The following is a 7,370-nucleotide window of genomic DNA, read 5'->3' as shown; positions in this document are numbered from 1 at the left end:
GTGGGATTATGTAAAATATATATGTGGATTTAAAGAATATTGGCTTCTGAAACTATTTTGAAACAATAAAACAAAATTAGAGGACTTTGTAATCATATTATCATGAAGTCTCAATAATCACAAGAATAGAGTAGTGACCTACACTTGGCTCAGAAGCACTGAGTAGACACGCTGGAAACCATGGTGTATGGAAGTTGTATTGCTCTACAGGAGCACCAAGGCATTCAGCGGGGAACTGTACTGAAGAACTCCCAGGAGAAAATGAGCTTTAACCTTCCCTTTCACCAAACACAGTGGTGAGTGCAAAATGAACCCTACACCTAAATGTAAAAGCTATACCTACAAAGCTTCTAGAATCAGACAAACGACAAAATATCCATGACCTTGACATCTTTTTTAAAATATCCATGACCTTGACATCTTTTTTAAAAAATGTAGCATGTAACACAAAACATTAAATATAGAGCAATAAAATGTGAATGAATTACTCGAGGAAGATTCACCAAAAAGATGACATACAAACAATAAATACCCAGAAAGATTTCCAGGGTAAGGGAACACAAACCACTTAAATGGCTACAGCTGAGAAGACCAACAATATAAAGAGTTGGCAGAGCTAGAGAGCAACGCGAATGCTTCAGTATTGCTATTGGGGTGAAGGAAAAGAAAATAAAGAAAAAGAAAAGAGAAAAACATGACTTTGGAACAACCTGGATTTTTTTAGGAAGTTAATCACACCCATCCTGTGACCTGGTAGTCCTTCTTTCGGCCATTTCACATGAGAAATACAAAACGACACATTCACAGAAAGACTTGGGCAACAACTTCTTAGTGCCTGCTTTATTCAGAATAGCCACCAACTCAGAACAACTCAGATGCCCACAAGGGAATAGAGTGCTATTTCTCAAAAGAAGAGAACGAGCAAGTTATTTGTACACACAGCAAAGATGGTCTCAACAAGCCAAACCTAAGGAGACAGACATGAATGAACATGTACCTTGTGACTTCCTTTGTATGTAGTTTTACATTTGGCAAAGCTACCCTTAATTCTATGTAATAGATCAGTATTTGTAGCACAAATTCTAATTGGTCTTAATAATAAAAACTTGGGAGTCAGGTATCAGGGTCTGAAAGTTGAAGGATCAGAGAAGCAGAATATGACAGCCATTAGAGTTCTTCTACCAATGCTCAGACCAAAGGGGAGATCCTGTCCCTAAGAATCCTCAGACTGAACGCTCTCTCTATGAAACCTCAGACTGCATCTGAGCTCCTGTCTCCTCCGATTTATATTCCTCTTTCTGACCAGCCATATCACCCGTCTCCACCTCCCTAGTGATGGGATCAAAGGCGTGTGATCCCAAGTGCTGGGATCACCTTTGTATGAGCTCTGTTTCTCTTTTAGACAGATTTGTTCTCATGTAGCCCAGGGTGGCCCTGAACTCACAGAGATTCATCTGCCTCTGTCTCCCGAGTGCTGGGATCAAAAATGTGTGCCACCACTGCCTGGCCTCTATGGCTAACTAGAGGCTTAGCTCTGCACTCTGATCTTCAGGCAAGCTTTATTTGTTAGATCATAAGCAAAATATCACCACAAGTATTTCTTTCAATGAAGTGAATGGCAAATTGACTAGAAGCGTGCCAGAGGGTTAGGGTTGCAGAGAGGGCTCAGCAGTTAAGAGCACTGGCTGCTTTTGTAGAAGGCCTGGGATTCAGTTCCCAGACCCAACAAGGTTGTCCACAGATATCTGTAGCTCCGGTTTCAGAGGATCCAATGCCCTCTTTTAACCTCCAAGAGCACTGCATGCATATGGTACACAGATATAAATGCAAGAAAAACATCCACATACATAAAATAAAAATGTAAAACTTTTTGAAAGTACCTAAGAATATTCAGGAATGTTTAAAATGTCCAATGTCTTGATTGAGGTTGCATTTATAGAAGAGAATACATTCCTCAAAACTCACACACTTAAATATACTTACGTATTTGTACATAAATTATGACTGAACATAAATGTCTGTCAGGTTCATACAGTGCTCTGACGGGGATGGTGATTTACAATTGAGAGACAGAGTCTTTTATCTAAGTCCCAGGACCCTGCTAATGTCTAAGGCCCCTATGACAGCAAATCAAGAGCAGGCCCCACTCTCACTGATGTCACTGGCTGTGAAGTCAACTTCAGGGGGATGTGCAACAATAGGACTTACCTAGATGATGGGAACAGAGGGGAGGGGACTAACTGCCAAGCAGAGGGCCTCAAAGGGAGGAGGCAAACTGCTAAAGGGAAAATATGAGCACGGTATAAAGGGAAAAGTAAGTGGCTAAGAAAGAAAACCATAGAAAGAAGTTAAATGGATAAAGGCAAGGGAGTGAAGGTGGAATTGAACAAAGAGAAGCTGGGCCAAGATGCAAGCATGGGAATTCAGGTCCCCCCCCACACCCAAGGGTGACTGTAGGAGGCCTTACTCTGAGGAGAACAGCAGTTGCATCTCAGAAAGCGCCAGGGCTGCTAGAGCAGGTGGAGTCAATGAAGTGTGGGATGAAGAGGAGGTAGAGACTACTAAGACAGTAACCATGGCAAACAGCCACACCAGTGGGTCAGCAAAGGGGCAGAACATGGAAAAGGGTGAAGGGTGTGCAATGCACCTGCCCAACCTCTTGAAGCAGGGCACAAGTTCAAGTCCACTAGCTCCCTCAAAATTGATATGGTACCTAACAGCCCAACCTCCTGCAGCTATTAAAAATCATTTCATGTTAGTGGTGCAGCCACTTCCCGGAACCACAGCCTTTGTGGCTAGAACATCGGCTTGTTCAAACGCCCCTTTACAGCTATCAACCCTGGAAGGAAACTCAAAATAGTGTCGCCTCACATTCTTGGGCACTAACTGCCTTCTGATGCTGGACATGAAGCTCCTGATTTTGGCCTTGCCCCAAATCTGTCTTGACAGTTGTTGGAAATTCTGGACACTTTATAGCTGTCCATGAGTCTGGGGTTTACACCTGACCCTGCTACTCCTTTTTCTCCCACATCCTGGAAAGTGAGCTAATTTTCTTTACCTAATGAGATCCAGACTGAAGAACATGTTACTCTGTTTGGTGTCTGGTGGCAGCTTGGGTAGAGGTCACCCCTTTATGTCACTACCTGTTTAAGTACTCAGACAAAAAGAGGAAGAGGCAAAGTGGTTGCTTTTTGAACAATGAGAATGAGAATGGTGAGAACCCTCCATCTGCTGAGAGTCATGGGAAGGAAATGCCTCATGGAGGCTGAGATGCTATCCCCTCCTCAGCTTACATGCAGTTATCCACCCAAGAAATAACTGTCAAGCTCTGATGTGTTATGGGCCTCTGTTCTTCACTGGGGACCACCAGTAGAAGGTGACCTGGACAATCGTGAGGGCACAGTGGAGGACAGTTCATGTACTCCCATCAGAGACCCTAAATACATCCGCGCTGCTGCCCTGCTCTTGGGGAGTGTGGCCTGGCCAGGGGCTTGTGGATATACCAGGCAGAGTCAGATGGATACACCTAGCAAAGAAAGGATTTTCAGCTCAGAGACTCTGAGGCCCTGGTGTGTTGGCATATGACAACAAAAACAGATTTTCGTTGTCAGTTTGAAGAGAAGTCAGTCATCACGCCCAGGAGCTCTGACTTCCTGGATCTGAGAAGACCAACAGGCATGTGTACCCTTCTCCCCTCACTCAGTATCTCCAAAAAGCTTACTGGCTCCGGATTCATCCCTCCCTGCCCAACCCCCAGCTTCTGTCTTCCACCTCAAATGGCATTTCTTCTGCGAAGATTCTCTGACCACCCACCGCAGAGTTCCTCCCTCCTTGGTATCCTCACGGTTGCAGCGTGTTTCAGAAATGGCCCCATAACTGAGCTGGAAGTATGGATGGGCTTCCGGGCACACCCACACAAATCCCTATAGGGGCCATGAGGCAGAGGAATCAATGCAGTCGCTTGCTTGCTCACCGGTGTATTCAGCATGCACCGTTGAGCTCTGAGTTGGTGTCTGGCTGCTTTGTGGTAAGAATTCAGCAGAGACACTATGTAAAGAGTGGGCAGTCAGTGCTGGTAAGGGAAAGCTGGCCTCTCACCTGAACATGCTTTGAGAAAACAGTGGCACACTTTGTTGGAAACTGTGTCTGCATTACCCCTGTCTGCCTCTTTGGCCTCAGAAAAGAGCTTGGGATTTCCCAGATTAATAGCAGATTCCTCTATGGAATTTCCTACAGAAGAGGGAACCATCTACTTTATAAATAAATAAGGGTATCTTTTTTCTTTCCCTTGCTTTAGTCTGGATAGGAATTACCTTAAAAAACATGTACCTCTTCAGCTAACAAAAGAAAGTGGGGCTTTTTTTTTCCCCTGAAAAAAAAAATTCCCACTTGTTTATCCAGAGAAAGAATATTGTTTCTAAAAATTGTATCTGCTAATTGTGTGTTCTATGGAAATACAGGTAGCTGGGATGATCTGGTCAAGCTGAGTGTACATTGAGAAAGTGTCGGACAGTTTCAACACAGTTCTTTTTGACAACTCATGGGAAAATTGTATGGACTATTCTGTCTACTTCTGAGATGGTGTTGAATGTCCTTCTGTTTTTGTGTTGCTTTTATTGGTTAATGAATAAAGCTGCTTTCAGCCAATAGATTAGCAGAACAGAGCTAGGTGGGAAAATTAAACTGAGTGCTGGGAGAAAGAAGGTGGAGTCAAAGAGAAGCCATGTAGCCCTACCAGAGATAGATGCCAGATGGAACTTTACTGGGTAAGCTACAGCAACATGACGATACACAGATTAATAGAAATGGGTTAATTTAAGATATAAGAGTAAGCCAGAAATACACTTAAGCTATTAAGCCAAACAGTATTACAAATAATATATTCTGAGAGATTATTTTGAATCTGGGAGGCTGGGAAATGAACAAACAGCCTCCTTCTACACCAAGGGTCGTGAGTACCCTCGTTTGAGTGATTTTAACCTCTATCAGCTTTCCTATGGCTGTTTTCAGCCTCCTATACCTCAGCATCGTAGCTTTAGAGGGTAGGATCTAAGGCAAAGTAACCAGGTCAGGAGGTTTAGCATTCAGGAGGTTTCCACGAGATCTTGCTGGGTTCAAGACTGGCTTCTGCCTGCTCTCCAACTTCTGTCTGGTCATGTGACTGCTCACTCTTGCATGTTCTTGTATCGCTATGATGTCATATACCATGAGGTATGATGTCATATACCATGAGGTATGAATTTTACAAGCTAAGCTAGAACTGTGTCCTTGAATGTCTGGAACTGAGAGCTACAAACTATATTTTAATTATGAAGTACACCGCCTCAGTATTTTATTAGATCTACTGAGACATGTGATGCTTATGAAACACGGCTGGGCTCCTGGAGAGTCATGGACCTGTGAGTCCCAAACCCTACCCTGTCTGCTTAGCAACCACTGCCAGCCACCAGGCCAGGTTCACCTCGCTGAGAATCTAACAAGAAGCTCTCAGCCCTTATTCACTCAGAAAACTAACTCTGAATTTAACAGGAACCAGCTAGTGTCCTGCATGGCCTAGGAGACAGACAAGGATCTGGAGGACCGTGAAGATGCTAAAAGCCAAGAAAGAAGCCACAGAGTGGTGTGTGGAAGACAGCTCTAGGAGCAAAGAAAAGGCAGTGAAAAGAAGAAGGGATCCCTGAGCAAAGCTCTAGCAAAGTGAATATGAGCCAGGTGAGCCTCTCTAAGTATGTCAGACAGAGGAAGCAGCCTGCATACATTCCACAGTGTAAGCTGCAGGTGACCAGAGAGATGGGACATCAAGAATACCAGCTGGAAAAGATCCTGGACCACATGGCAGGTACCTTTTTTGAAACAATGCACAGCTTTTAGCAGAACCTAGAGAGAGTCAACCCTAGTGTCTCTCTGGATGAGCCTAAGCAAGTAAGTTCACTTCCTATAGCTAAAGGTGGAGTTTTTCTGTCCCATGGTCACACTCAAATAAACACACTGAGGCTCATACTAATCAGAAATGCTAGGCCAATAGTACATGCTTATTACTAACTAGCTCTTAAAACTTATCCCATTTCTATTAATTTATGTGCTGCTGCTACACTCGTGGCTTTTAGCTCTATCCCATTTAGTGTGTTTGACTTCTCCACCTGGCTGGTGACTCCTCTGGCTCCACCCTTCCTCAACCCATCATTCTCAGTTTGACTTTCCTGCCTAACTTTATCCCATTCAGCTATTGGCCAGTCAGCTTGTTTATTAAACTAATCATAGTGATGTATTCACACAGTGTACAGAAGGATTATTCCACAGCACAGAACCTCTCATCTCTACTATGGACAACAGCAGCACCCACCTCATAGACTCATGGATGAATAATAATGTGTACCTTGTGCACAGTCTTGCCCTCACAGACTACACTCTCGTAAATAGCACAGGTGATATATTTCAGGCCAATGACTGGAATCACGCTGGCCCTGAAAATGTCGCAGCTCTTCCTCCTTTTCTCTTCAGCATCACCATCACTGATGGTCATTCTAGCTCCTCTCCAAAGAGAACGCTCTTCCTACCTGCAACCTAATTTCCTTTGAGGAAAAAACCTTCCATCTGGGAAGAAAGCTTGTTAAGGCACATGGGATGTTCCCACCCTGTAGAGAAGTTTCTTAAACTCAGGAAGTAAACAACTCAAAAGCTTCAAGAAGTCCCTAAACTGAACAAAAAGGTTAGACCATTCCCTCTCCAAGCATATATGAAGAGTCATGACCACTCTCAGACCAGACTGGCTTGAAAGGAACACTCTCCAACCTGTGGAGCAGCCTATGCAGGAGTCATGCAGTGAGCTCTAGGGTCTGGGCCTTCGTAAACTGGGCTTTGATGGTGCAGCTGTCTTTAGTAATTTCTACTCCTGTAAGGAACCCACCCATGATCTTGTAAGCAACACAATAAAACTCTTTAGTCCATCCAGTTTGACTTTGATAGGATCTTGTTTTGGTCTGTAGTTAGTTCCTATCTGGAGTGAGTAAGTACTTGTTCATATCTCCCCAGTCACACGATATTACCATCAGCATTTTCCAGAAATTCAAACTTAACCTCATGTATAAGCCAATGACGTTATTCTTGCTTTCCTAATCCATACCTCAGCATAAAGGTATTGCCTTCTACAACTACTGGAAGATAATTAGAAAGTACATTTGTTTCTCTTTTAATTGGAAATTAAAGACATCCCTGGGGAAAGACATGAACACAGAGAAATTAAAGCTATTTCTTTAAGGAAACCGATCCCTATAAATTAACAGGGAAATTAAGTGGACTAGAAAGAGCTTCCTAGACTCTCCTAGGCTTTAAGGAAATAGTCTATCCACCCAATGGGAACCAAAGACAGA

The sequence above is a fragment of the Chionomys nivalis genome, chromosome 13, assembly GCF_950005125.1.
Source record: "Chionomys nivalis chromosome 13, mChiNiv1.1, whole genome shotgun sequence".
Lineage (NCBI taxonomy): Eukaryota > Metazoa > Chordata > Mammalia > Rodentia > Cricetidae > Chionomys > Chionomys nivalis.
The sequence above is the reverse complement of the archived record's forward strand: the minus strand, read 5'-3'. Positions refer to the sequence as shown.